This window comes from Passer montanus, unplaced genomic scaffold, assembly GCF_014805655.1.
Source record: "Passer montanus isolate IOZ18808 unplaced genomic scaffold, ASM1480565v1 scaffold19, whole genome shotgun sequence".
NCBI lineage: Eukaryota > Metazoa > Chordata > Aves > Passeriformes > Passeridae > Passer > Passer montanus.
The window spans coordinates 1,967,517-1,981,835 of NW_024366480.1; the positions used below are offsets into that span (position 1 = coordinate 1,967,517).

Genomic DNA, 14,319 nt, shown 5'->3' on the forward strand with positions numbered 1-14,319 from the left:
GGTGTTTCTGAATGTGGCAGAGAGGTCTGGTGAAAAGAAAATGTTTAATTCCTATGCAGGCACTGCAGCTCTTTGTGCCAAATGAAGAGCAAAGGCTTAGACTGTTGCTGCTACCAGGCCAGCTGCACATTCCCTCTGTTTATTTTGTGATCTGGAGCAAGCATTACAAACGCCTCTTTCTGCACTTGGTGATGTTTTGTTCCAAATGTGCTGAGTCAGGACAGTTGAGGCAGACCTGTCTGTCCTCTCAAAAGGAATCACTCTCCTGTAAAGTCTTCTCTCAGGCAACTAGCGACAAGATAAGAGGGCACAGCCTTAAGCTGTGCCAGGGGAGGTTTAGGCTGGACATCGGGAGGAATTTCTTTGTGGAAATAGTTGTTAAACATTGGAACAGGCTGCCCAGGGAAGTGGTGGCATCATCATCCCTGGAAGTGTTCAAGAAACGACTGGATGTGGCACCTAGTGCTATGGTTTACTTTACAAGTTGGAGGTCAGTCAAAGGTTTGACTCAATCTCAGCTTTTTTCCGACCTAAAAGATTCACCTGATTCTGTGGTTCTGTAATATTTCCTTTCTCATCATGGCAGGTAAACAGCAGCCTCCTCTGCCTTGACCATCCTCCAGCTCTTCAACATAGCAATTTCCCAAATTTTCTTCATAGCAATATCCTCTGTAGGCACTTCTCCAATCCATGCAAAGCTGTAGCTAGATGCATTCTTGACCCTTTCCCCAGTGTAGCTTAGGATGGCAGCTTCTTTCCTACAGGAGACTGGGGTAACCCTTGTAACACTGCAATTCTGTGTATGCACAGTTCTAACACTGGATTTGAAAGAATTTGAGAAAAGCAAGTATTAGTATTTCGTCCAGAATGAACTTTTGGTCACTAAACTTCAGGTTTAAAGTCAGCACTGCTGAAATCAGTCCTTTTCTGGTTCCTATACATAAAAACATGCAAACAGCAAAATCCAAAACAACCCCACCCCAATCCATCAAAAAAACTGCTAAGACATTAATAGCTAACATTACTAGGAGGTTATTTTAAAATGTAAAATAGACCTTTTACATTAAAAATTAGGAAGAGAAACCAGTCTCCTAAAATGTAGTTCACTAAAAGCAAGAGGAACAGTCTACACCAGCTGTGGAAACAAGTCATAGTCCACTACAGGCTGAATTCTTTCACAAGCTAAATATCCCTCCCATAATTGTTTGAATTGGCATTAACAACCAAGTGAATTTGCAACTGTACAAGTATCAAGAAAATGTCCCACTTTAGTATTACCAAAATTGAAATCAGACTTACTCTGAGCTCAGGGTAATCCAAAAATGCTCCCCATGTGTAAATTTTCTTTGTTTTCCCATCACATACTCATGATTCTCCATCCACCTGAGAATATCTTGCACGAGCCATTTGTACCCACAAATCTGCAGTGACACAAATGTCTTAAGTCAGGATTTCTCTTTATTTGGAATACAGTATTAGTGAAGTATTCCATACCTGGAATAGGTATGTCTGCAAAAACAGAGAGAACTGTCACCATTTTTTCACTAGGAAATGTTTGACTTTTACTTTCTGGCAAAAGTCACAGCTCCATAAAAATAAGAAACTTATATATATATAAAAATAATGCACTAGGGAAAAATGTCATGTTGCCATTACAGCACTGTACAGTAGAACTCCAAGTAATTTAGGTTAGGAAAAACATCTTGCATTGCAAACTTTAGGACATAATTATTCTATTTCACATGTGACTCTGGGTCCACATTGCTTGAAGTACAGCTTTTTTACCTTACAATCTTTATTACTGGGAAGCTACTCTGAAAAAATGAAAGCCAAGAGATTATTTTTCAATTAGGTACTGTTTGAAAACCAAACTATAGAATCAAAAAAATAGCAGCTGCTGAAAAACATAAGTTTGGCCAGCATAACTAGAGGGGCAGCAGCATTATGCAAGAAACTGCTGATGTGGGAGAGTAACAATGGATTCAAGAAAGCTAAAACCTAATAAATACTGTAACCATCCTTGGGGAGAAAAAAGGAGCTGAAAGTCCAGTTTGACTTTCACTTGCTGTTTGAACCTGCATCTTCAGAAGTTTGAGCTCTTTGGCAATCTGACATTTCCCTCTCCTTGCTTAGGTGTGACTGTTTAGGAGATGTGATACTCTTATTTCCGGAAGGAGGCTTAGCCACAAGGATTACACTCTTTCATTTTTTGACCCATTTTTCAGTTGTCTTTTTGACATTTTAATGTTCTTTCACATGAATATACTGGGAGGATGCAAACTAAACTTTCCTGGGAAAAGAAGGAAGAACACATTTATCTGTACTACTTATATTGAGCTAAAAAGGAAATTCTGACTCATTGAGGCAAGTTTACTCTGTAATTCTCCTGTCTCAGCTAACAGCAGGTAACGAACCACTTCTACACCAAGAAGTAGCTCTCAGGAAAAAAAAACAAAACCAACAAATCAAACCAGCTTTTACAGCTAAAGCTCCCTTCCCACACTCTTTCCTTGTGCACACTTTGAGCTCAATAGCCATTGAAAATTATTGTGGCAAAGCCTTTCATAAAAACTTAGTGTTTCATTAAAAAAAACCAAAAAACCCCTTAATTTCAAAATTAATTCAGTGACCAGCCTCCAAAAGCCCATCTATAACATGATGAGGAAAAAGCAGAGGTACTTAATGCCACAGTCTTTAACAGTAAGACCAGCAGCCCTCAGGGTACCCAGCCTACTGAGTTGGAAGAAGGGAACTGTGTTCTTCCTTTTTTTCCAAGGAATTTTCTCCCTGGCAACATACAACGTTTCACTGGATGCTGTCTAAGATTGATGAGAAAAAAGATTGAGCATTAATTACAAGTACAGTAAAATAGTTTAATATATCCTGATAGTGCTGATACCTCACAGAGGTGTTTTAGGAATCTGTTGAGCATCATCCCTCTCTGTCACCTCCCTACGTGCCTGAGGGCCCCAGGTTGGATTTGACACCTGAGGTGCAGAGAAACTGCAATGGGGTGTGCAGGAAGTGGAGGGGTTGGTGATGAGATTGTTTTTACATGCATTTGAGCATGTACTGCAGTCAGTTTTTATTTCTCACAGGTAGTTGCCATCCATTTGCATTCATGATGCGCTACAGTACTGCCTGGTGCTGCAGAAAATAGTCTTCTAGAATTTCTTCCATGGATGATTCCACCATAGGAGTGGGTACCTAACTTTGGTATAGGCAAGGTAAGGTATATCTAAGGGAAAAGAGGGGAAAAATTTAATAATATCATTAAATTGTGAATGTGACTGTTATCTGGGCTTTGAGATGAGAAGTACACTTGGTCATATTTGCACAAGAATTTGCTGGAGTCATGCCCTTCTGATTTTCCTGGGATAGAAACCTCATTAAACTGTATGAAATAATTAGAAAATCTTTGAAAGCAATTCTGTTCCTTCTCATGCCACCCATATCAAAGCACAGATATCTCTTCTGCCTTTTTTCCTCCCTCATTTATTTACTTTCTTTTCCAGCCTCTGATTGGCATCTCTCCTTTGTCCTCTGAAGACTCATTCAGGGCCAGTGTTAACCTGCAGTCTTTCAGTTTAAATTTGCATTTCTAGCAGAAACAGTAACATAAAATATTTGTACTGGTTCACTCTAAGAAAAAAAAAGCATGTCCATCCTCTATCTTCTTTTTTGCCCCATGGTGATTTTGCTCCTGTTTTCCAGGTGCTTCTTTTCAACGAACTCACCAACTGCCCCATGTCAGGCACTCATCTCCTGCTATACCATAATGATGTTCTTCTTACTAAGTCCTAAATGCCTTTCAGGAAATTTGGCTCCCCAACAGAAATGGTGTTGATGTCTGACAAGATCTGACAGTTGAGTCAGGGTCTTGGCACACGTCTGGCTCTCTGCTATCAGCAGACTATGTAAAATCATGGTGAAGGATGGGACAAAGTAATAATGAAAAAATCCACATTGTTTGATTACACATAATACTCTGATGGATTATTTTTCTGCTCTTGGCTACGGCATAGTGGAAACACAGTGACAGTTCTGTTCAATTGAAGTTCAGAATCTCACCCCTAGACATTCATCCTAGAGATAATTGGAAACAATTTGCCTCAGACCTGCAGAACAGTGTATCTTTTTGGACTTATTAAACAGGAATTTTAGGAGTTTTTTGGTGGTTTGCCTTTGCAGACAGACTACCTTGACTTGTTCCTGAAAGCAGTTTTGGACTCTGATCATAAACTGAATTGATACAATTTCTTGCATTAATAGCAAACAAATCAAACCCTCCTATTAGAAAGCCAATGCAATTCAGGGAAAAACAAAACGAAAAACCAAAACAAATGCACCTTCAAGTCACAAGTGCTTGCTTTTGGCATGCTGTGGTCTTTTCAAAGTTTTCAAATAGCTGCATGCAAAGAAAAGTTTGAGTTATTTATGCTTTCTTTACTCACCTGAACTGCTAACTTTGTCCTTTCTTTCACAGTATCTGCTTTTTGATTACTTAGACACACAGAAGCTTGTCTGTTTGGTTTTTGTGTTTAATTTTATCTAATTCTGCATGATTTGTATTGTTTTACCTTGTAGGGTCTACCTACTAGGCAAAAATCACAAGAGTAGCAAAAATTCCATGTTTGTTTCCCAGTATTTCCTTCATGGAAATATTCTTTGGGATGCCCTTTGCTTTTTTATTATTATTATTTTTTACTTAAAGCTAGTTGTTTAATGTCTAATGGTGCCCTTACATGAAACTAGACTGTATAAATGGTGGCACTTAGAGAATAATGCATGTGCTGTGATGTCTTGAGAACCTTACATGCTGCAAGAATTGTGGTGTTCAGCGTGTGTGAGACAGTGCACACATGTGGCCAGAAAATCGGGTCAGTGCTTGTCTCTGGGACACCTTTATACGACTGCAGTTGTCTGGAGGAACTGATAATTAAAACCCATCCCATGTCCATTGAGCTGCATGAAGTATTAAACATCAATTGAAGAGATTTCTTCTCAAAATACATATTTTTCTCACTTTCTCCCAAATCAGGGAAAATGAATTTAGCAGTATTTACTTAGAAGTCACAGATTGGATATATGATAATTAAAACATTATTAATATATTTTATATAACCATAGGACTTACTTGTGTACTCCATTTCATTGGCTGGTAACTGATTAACTGAGAAAAGAAGACTGAATGTTTCTGTTGGCTGAAATAATGTTACTACAGTTCTACCATGAACTTTTTGCTTGGAGTGATGGTCTTTATTTCCAGTCTTTAGCTGTATCAAATATGTTAGCTGAGAAGTTACTTTACATTTTCTGCTTAGGTCAGATCCAGGCCCCTTCAGTTGCTGGTCCACGCTGAGCCTGCTGTGTCAGACTTGTAGTTACCAACAGAGAAAGGACTTTTTATTTTCATGGTTCTGGGTTCTGATGTGTTTTTTCCCCAAAAAAAATATGTAGATGGCTGAATAAATGGTCCTAACATCATTGAGAGAGATGGTGAATTCCTAGAGCCTTTGAGGCATAGGAGCCAGCCCTATCTGTAACCTCTATGACATGACACTTTTCCAGGACTGTAAACTTAATGCAAGTGAAATGAATGATAAATTCATTTTTTTAATTCTTGCAGTTTTAGCAAGTAATAAATACATCCCCTCTCACATTAGTCTCCTCTTGATGAACCATTTTATACCATTTACTGACCTGAATTCTTGACTTCTCTCCTAGCCAGTAATTTCACCCAGAAGTTAGTGGCTGAGGTAGTGTGATAGAAAATATGAACCAATTGGACTGTCACTATTTCTTTAAATAAAGGTGTTCTGAAGACAGGCTGGGGAGGGTTAGAAATACAAAAAGCCTCCAGTTAAGTAGCAGTAAATGAGAAGGTGTTTGAGCTGCAAGGTGAGGCAGAGATGCCACTGTCAGTTGTCTCTGTATGATTTTCCAAGGATCCTCAACCACAAGGTGTTGTGAGCACACAACACTGTCCTGCAATTGAACCTGAAAGTTCAGGCCAACAACAGTAACAGCAAAGAAAATTAATTTCTAGCTGTCAAAATTTATTTTTTCTAGTCTAACCTTTGTTAGTTCATGTAGTGACCATGTGCAGAAGGAAAATTGTTGCCTCCTTCTTCTGGTGATATGGCTACAGAGAGAGATTTGGCCTTCAAAAATGTCAGTGTTTAGTTTAATTTGGAGTGCTTTGAAATGTGGTTTATTCATTAACCTGGAGATTGGTGACTCTTCACTGTTCTATAGAGTGGAAATGAGACTGGTTGAAACATTAGATCCAGCCAGCTCAACATCTTCAAAGGTTACACCAGTGAAATCCCCAAACCAGATAGTATTGCTGGGCACCAGAAACTTCTGGCACCATTGAACTTCATGGTCTCAGTTCCAGATCATATCCACCCATTAATTATAGATGAGAGTTTATAGTGGATTGTAACCCCCCAAACATTCTTACTTTTGAGGGTTAAAAACTAATTCATCAGCACTGTTCTAATTATTGACAGTATTGGAACAGTGTTTCCTCCAATCCAAGGAACATCTCTCTCTGCTGAAAAGACAAAGGGACCTTTTCAGTGAGCAAATCTGCAGATTGGGGATATAAAAGACACACAAATGCCAAAGTCTTTCTCTTGAGCTTCTATAACATTTCTGTTGTCAGTATTCTGATCAGTCAGAGTCATCCTCAGTAACACACAGTGCAGGCAGTGAGCACTCAGATTTGCACAGTAAACATTAAAAATGGGTGTCAGGTACCAGTAGAGGCCAGTATACACCAGTTGGAATCCATCAATAGGTCTGGTAGATCATAGGCTACAAGGGGTGGAAGCAGACTGATCTTTCTGGTGTGTTCTACACTCACAAAGCAGCAGCTGTCCTGCCTTCCAGCAGAACCTTTCACATGTTGTCAGGCGTTATGTCAGCAGCTGAGAGAAGTTTTGGTGTAAACACATGCAGAGGCAAAAAAAGAACCCAGACCAAATTTGGGAAGAAAAATCCCGGTGAAATGGTGACTGTTTGAATTAATGTAATTTATTTTGTGTGTGCAGATAAATGTAGCCTCAGCCTTTGGAAAGTCAAGCTGCAAGGCAGAGCAGCAGTGCCAGCTCTGGAGAGTCAAGGCAGCAAGAAAAAGAGAAAGAAAAAGGAGCAGCAGCAGCACAGGAAGCAACACATTGGAAATGGAAGAGATCTGGAAAAGAGCCAAAATCACAAACACGAGAAAAAACAAAAGAAGCAAAAAAGATGATCAACAGTGAAATATTGTCAGTTTATAGAATGACTACAGGAAGCAACACGTTGGAAATGGAAGAGATCTGGAAAAGGGCCAAAATCACAAAACGAAGCAAAAAAGATGATCAACAGTGAAATATTGTCAGTTTATAGAATGACAGATGATTAAAAAATTACTTAATTTCTCATTCATTTCTTGCATCCCTGAAGATGTGTGCTAGTTTTGGACATGCAGATCCATAGGACACAGAAACCCATCAAGACAGGGGTGTGTTCTGACTGGACTTGACACCAAGGGACACATAGCCCGTGCATGGGGACACCCAGGAAACACACATCCCTCTGGCATCAGTCCAGCATTTACTGATTGAGGCAGGGACACAGTGGTGGAACAGGGCTGGTTGAGTGGGGGGGCAGGTCTCAGGAATGCTGGTTCAGCAGGCACAGGGTGCTGGGATGAGCTTGCCAGGGTATGCTCCCCAAAGGTGTGTGTATATGGGGGGATGGCAGCAGGTTGGGATGTAGCATGGGATTACAGGGTCCCTGGGTTGGAATCAACATCCTTGGAGAAGCTCCTGTGTTACCTTGTGTCTCCCTGTTGCCTTCAGTCTGTCCCAGTCATTCCAGGACCATTCCATAATGGCTTTTTAATGCCATGCACTGTCTCTTCTTGTGGACAGGGAGAACAGGAATTGTCCCTGTCCAGGGACAGCTGGGGCTGGAGCACCTTGATCTAATTTCCAGCTTCTAGTGCTGGTTTTAGTCTTTGCTGTGTCTTCTCCTGTGCTGCCTGAACATGACAGGATGGGACTGGAGCCTCGAGGAGGCTGCAGGGACACCCCCAACTCAGACCACCCTTGTTTCTCCAGGCTTGCCCCTGGAGCAGGCGCCGAGTCCCAAGAGACACAGAGTGCTGGTGTGGCAAAGCTGGGTTGAGTGCACATCTTTATGGAAGATATTGTGGGAATCAGAAATCCAGAAGCTGAAGAAAATTTGCAGGTGAGCTCCTGGAAGACACAAAGATGGGGCTCAGCAGGAAGTCCTGTGTGGCACCACTGCAGGAATAGGGTGTGCCACACAGGAGTGTGACTGCACAGGAGTGTGTGACTACACAGGAGTGTAGTCAGAGGCACTGAGGAGTGTAGGACAATTAAATTGCTTCTGATTTCTGCAAAGAGCTTGAGCATGCAAGCAAAAATGGACCCAAAACCAAGGCACTGCAACCATTGCAATGGTGGTGCTCCTCCATGAGTGTTGTCCTCCATCTTGAAATGGCTCTGCCAGAATGGAATCTTCTTCCACTGAAGAGCTCCATGGCCTGGCAGGAAAAGTGGGCTGTTGAAGGTGGCCTCCAAAACCTGAGCAACACTTGTTTCATCAATTATGCCCTGCAGTGCTTGATGTATAGCATATTCCTGGCCAACTACCTGCTGTCATACAAGCACAGACAGTCCTGTGAGTCCTTCCTGCTCCACATTTTACATCTCTTGGGCAGCTTGGAAGGATGGAAAACCAGCAGTGACTTTGGGAACAGCTCCGAATTTCCCCTAGAAAGCTTTCAGAGCAGGCTCAGTGTAGCCTAGCACAAGACAGGTTGGCTTGCTGTCATGTGCCATATTCTGACTCCCAGGGAAGATAATTTCTTGCTTCCTGTGGCTCCTGAAGTGCATCTGAAAGCTCTGTCTGGAGATTAATGCACCTGGCATTTAAACGTGGGATCGTTTGATGTTTGGCTTTTTTCCTTCCTTGAAAATTTTTGTTAACTACACATATTTCACCAACACAGTTCTTTATAGCACAGCCAGCTCTTCAAGAAAGTTTTCCAAAGTCTTCAGGGTCGAGTCTCATGTGTGACTTATGAAAATCCCTTTTCTTGCCTGAAAACAAAAGAGTTGCACTTTAGTTTGCTGTAAGTTTTCTCTTCAAAAAACCCACAATCCCCCCTCGCCCCAAGCCCTTACCCCAACACAAATACTTTTCTTATCTGCTAAGCATTTTAAAGGTCAGTTATTAATACAATCTTTGCATCTTCAAGTGGGGAAAGTTAATAATTCTCAACTTGTTACATTAAACACTTGCTATGGGTTGCAGTGAAATAAAAGGCATGTACACTTTCCATCAAAAGTGAGTTTTCGTAAGTGTGAGATCTAATGATCATAAGGAAAAATTTGTACTAAAAACCTTATCTGAAAACTTAGATTTTTCATCAAATTGTCACCATGAAATTTTGCTAAATTGTAGAGAGTCTCAGTTTATTAAATTAGCTTTTCTGCCATTTCATTAACTGAAAACAGTCCTAGCACTCCATTCCAAGTTGCTACAGGTACTACCAAAACCAGGTCTGGCCACCCCAGTAAAAGCAGTCTCCAGACAGCTCTCTGGTGTCCAAGCTGGACACTGCTGATGGAAACTTGCCCTGCTCTGGGATGCTGCCTTGTAACAGGGGTTTGTTATAAAGATGGACTTTGCCTCCTAAGCACTAAGGCTGAGTTGAAGTTCTGACCTCTTTGTTTGGCAAGTTGAAGTGGAATTCTCACACAAAGTGTCCAGGTCTTTGTAAAGCAGGATCCACAGATTCCAGTCTGCTGATGGCTCTGATTACTGCATTGCTACTTTTCAGGTTAAATGAAGGTGTCACAGTGACACCACGTTAAATAGGATGCAGTCTTCTTTTCACAAAGATCAAGCACCTTCTATACAGATACAAGACATGTCCCACCTATGGACCTGGTCTTGTTTGCTGGACCATACAGGAGCAAGAGCATTGATCTCATCCAGGAAAACAACTGAAGGTCCCATCTGGTAGACCTACAAAGAAAGCACAGGAACACTGACATCAGGAAAACAGCACTGTTTGAAAGGAAAAAGACATGAAAAACATTGTGGTTACAAGAACACTGGAACTGGTTAGTTTGGGGTTTTTTTGAGGGGGATGGTGGTGCTTTGCAAACCTTTCTTGTTTGCATTATTAATATTTCCCAATACATCCCAAGATTTCCAGTCTCCCAAAACCCCACTGGAAAAGGAAACCCTGACAGTCCCATTTCTGTGGAAGGGGAAGGAGCTGACAAAACATGATAAAATTTCTTCTTGACCGCAGAGAATTAGTTACAACTCAGACAGAACATGTGGCACATTTCAGTCATACCTGCTCAAATAATAAACAAAACTGTCATTCATATTCTCCTACCCATTCACTCAGGCAGATGACACCATTTCTCATAAAAAGATTACTCCCCCATTACCCTGGCTACATTCATTAGCACTGCACAAGCTACCAGTGTCTTTCCAGTCCCTGGTGTACCATAGAATAGGAAATCTCTGCAATTAAAAAAAAAAAAATCACGTAAGAAAAAATCATAATGGAAAAGTGCCTATTATAACCCCCATCCCTAAACCACACAGCTCAGCTCTCCTCAGCAAAACACTTCATGGATAACACAGTGGTAACAGCTGAAGTGTGAGAAAAGACAAAAAGGGTTCCTACACAATACAATGAGGCAGCAAATGAAATTCATAAAGAGGATAATGTGTATGTACAAAACATTGAGAAAAGATAGTAACATCCCAGGAGGACACATCCAAAAGCTCTGACATACCAGCAGGGGTGGTTACAACACAGTGGAGCCAAACAAACTTCCAGTGCAGAAACTGAGTCCAGGATAACTTACAAATCACCAGTTCTGCATGTTCATTCTTGTTTTCACAAAAGGCAAGATTTGAGAGTAAAGCATTTAATTACCCCTTAAATAGCCTTAAATTTCTGGGTTTGGTCTCCCTTTGTGGGTGATAAAAAAGAAGTAATCTAAAGCTGGGAAGGTATTCTGCATTTCTGCATTTCCATCAGCTAGAAAAGCCAAGATGTTGCTCTTTCAAAATGAATTTCATTTAATAAAGAAGCAAAAGACAAAGATTTTCTTTTCATTGTTTGTAATACTTTTAAAAGTTCCTGAAAGCAAAGCATTTAAAATCCCATTTCAATATACCATAACTGAATTTTGCTGACCAAGAATATATGTTAATAATTAAATCTCCAATAATTTCATTTTGTAACACAGAACTCAGCTGTTACTCATCTGTAAAAAGTGGACAAATTCTTATTCTAGCCCAGGCACAACAAGCACTGCAAGCTTCTAGTTACAAGTTTTATCATTTGTAAAAGTGATGCTTGAGTGTTTGAAAAAAACCAGAGTTTGTGGGAGAGAAGTAGACTTTCATGAAGAAAACTACAGTTGACTATCAGTAGGCAATTCACTGTACATGAAACTCTAAAGGAAAAAGTCTCCAACTCCAGTTTTTAAAGGCAAGACACCTTTAAAGGTGTCTAATCTTGCCTCACAGGAAATCTCCAAACCTACATATATGCTTGTTTCTATCAATTTTTTCTAATATTACTTTTTAATTTTCTTAAAACTTTTTACTACTGCTAAAAAAACCTCATTCAACAGTTCTGAAAATTTTGGAGCATTTTTATATGTTAAAGAAAGCTACAACCTCAATAAGGTTCCATCAGAATTTCGATATCAGCACAAAGGAAACGTTCACAGCAATTTTCAAACTGCTGGAGAAAAACCTGTAAGCCAAGGGAGTTGTAGACAACCCATTATTGGAAGCTTTCATAAATAGTGTAAATGTCTCACTGACATGATGAAGTAAAAATCCTTACTGAAACAACTATTTGCCTTGCCTCAACATCAGACAGATTTGCTACAGTTTTCTCAGTTTTCATGTGAATATTTGAAGTGAAAATGCAAACCCTGGTACAGCTGTGTGCAAACAGTGTCCATTCAAAAATCATAAAGCAGCTCAGGAAGCCCAGTATGAGACATGAGTTGCAGTATATCACTGCTATTTCATATTTTCTGAAGATATTTCCTCCACCCTTAAAGCACAGCTCTGGCATAACTGACAGTAAGATTATAATTAGAGAGCAAACATAAATGTCACTTTGACTACACTATGCTTTGGAAGAAGTTTTTTTCAGCTAAATTAAAATTACAAATAAATAATCACTCTATGTGAAATAGTAAAATAAATTAGTGTCTACTTCTTCCAGTAGAACACCCGATGATTTTCCATCCTTTGCCTTCTATGCATCTTCTCTGTACAGCCAGCTTTTTGCAAGATTGTTTCTACACTACTAAGATAAAAAATTGAAATGTAAGAGCAAGGATAGATGAACACAAAAAACCCCATTGAAACTGGCACACATGATCAGTATGACATTTTGATGTAGTGAACACAAAGCAAGAATCACAGGCATTCAGCCAAATTTTTGAAAACTACTTAAAAATTAGGTCAAATGTTTACTTTTTTTATAGATACTTAGGAATAAGTGTTTGAGGATTTGCAAACTGACTATTTTCAGGTTTATTTTCCCCTCTTGCTAAACAGATTAAAAAAAATCCCATTCAGTAGGAAAAAAAGAGTTCTGAAGATATAGGAAGATAACAGAAAACAATTATGGCAGGCTTTCACAGCATGATAACATTAAGTCACTTTTAGATCCTAGCCTTCCTCAGACAACTTGTTACTTATTACTTAGATTACTTATTCTGCTCTTAACCCGAGTTAAGGTCTTGTGCTGATTTTCCGTGACTACATATGGTAGAAAAAGCATCTCACTGCTCTTAGTTACACTTCACAAACCTTTCAGAAAACAATGTCAGTTTGCACTTCATGGTGAGACTTAAAACACAGACACACAAGCAAAAACACTAGGACTGCTTCTCTTTGCCTGTATCCAGCTTTCTGCTGCATCTTAACTCGATTGGGTGTTACAAAATTATTTGTAAGCATGAAAGAAAATTTAATTAACCATGAAGCTGCTTCTGATGCCAAGAAAATTGATTTAGACGACAAGTTAAATCTACAGAAATTTACAACACAAAGAGATCTTTTTGGTTCACAAGAACCATCCCATCCAAAAAGATCCTCTGGTATGATCTCTCTGCAACTGGCAGTAGCAAAATGAAGACACTTGTGGCCAATTTAAATATTGGCTGTGCCAGAATTCCTTACACATGAAGCACCTGCCAAATACACCCTGCTGCACACACTCTGAGATTTGTGGCTTAAGCCACAAGAACCTGTTTCCAAAAACTCATGCTAAACAGTTTGGCCCACGCCTTATATAAATCAGTGCATTAAGAGTAATTACATGACAGCTCAGGCTGACACACTGGATGGATTTCAGGGAGAAGTGATCACATTGTCATGCTTTAGGATGCTCAGAGCTCCATGTCCTGCTCCCTTTCCTGTGTGCCTCCTCCACAGCAGGAGAAACCCAGCTCAGTGATGTGACTCTTGCCTATCAGTGCCCCTGTCTGAGCTGGGACAGAAAATTCAGCCAAAAGTCAGAAAGTTCAGCAGTTTCATGATTACTACTGGGAAGCCCCACTACCTATTTTTAATCCCCAGAAAAGCCAACCACATTATTGCTCAATAATGTGAAATTTGAAAAACGAAACTGCCATATTACATATAAGTGAAATTTTCTTGGGGAAAAAAAAAAAAGAAAAAAAAAAGAAAAAAGAAGAAGCCCATTGGGCCATTTTCCAGCGCAGACTTTGGCATCAGAGCGACACCATCGAAGTTGATGGTGCTGTACCCTCTTACCTCTCCTTGCTCCACAGCCCTTCAGAACCTTCCCAGCCACCCTTTCCCCCTGACAGCATCCATCAACAGGTTGAAATCCTAGGGGATCAGGTGAGCTGCCGAGCAGCCGGCTAGATTTGGAAAATCCTGCTCTGGGTGCCTCGATGTGTACACACAAACAATCCTGACACAGAAGGTGGAAGGGGCTCCTGGTGTTGACAGTGTTTCTGGGGGGAGCCCTTCTGCCATAGCTTCTCCAGGCTGACCAGCACCTCTTCAGACTGAGACATGTCACTAATTCCCTTCCGTGTGCTGCGTAGAGAGAGGTGCTTAAAAACGTGCCCATCCTGAATTACCTCTGGGCGAGCATACTTAGAGCCACGGGCGCGGGCACAAACCCGCGACTATCCACAAAGAACGGCTCTTAAAAAATAAATTAAAAAACAAACAAACAAACAAACAAAAAAACCCCAGGAGTCC

General features: G+C 40.3%; 1 long non-coding RNA gene across 4 annotated transcripts; it reads right to left on the minus strand.

Annotated features, from left to right (window-relative positions):
• Positions 1-7,298: 7,298 nt before the first annotated feature.
• LOC120500810 lies at positions 7,299-14,238 on the minus strand. Of its 4 annotated transcripts, none has more exons than XR_005627176.1 (3): positions 13,861-14,238; positions 9,962-10,050; positions 7,299-9,119 (listed from the first exon to the last, which is right to left on the minus strand). It is a non-coding gene; the product is annotated as an uncharacterized LOC120500810 (long non-coding RNA). The 4 variants fall into 4 exon arrangements; XR_005627173.1 differs by having other exon boundaries at positions 9,746-10,050; XR_005627174.1 differs by lacking the exon at positions 13,861-14,238 and adding an exon at positions 10,488-10,569.
• Positions 14,239-14,319: the final 81 nt, after the last annotated feature.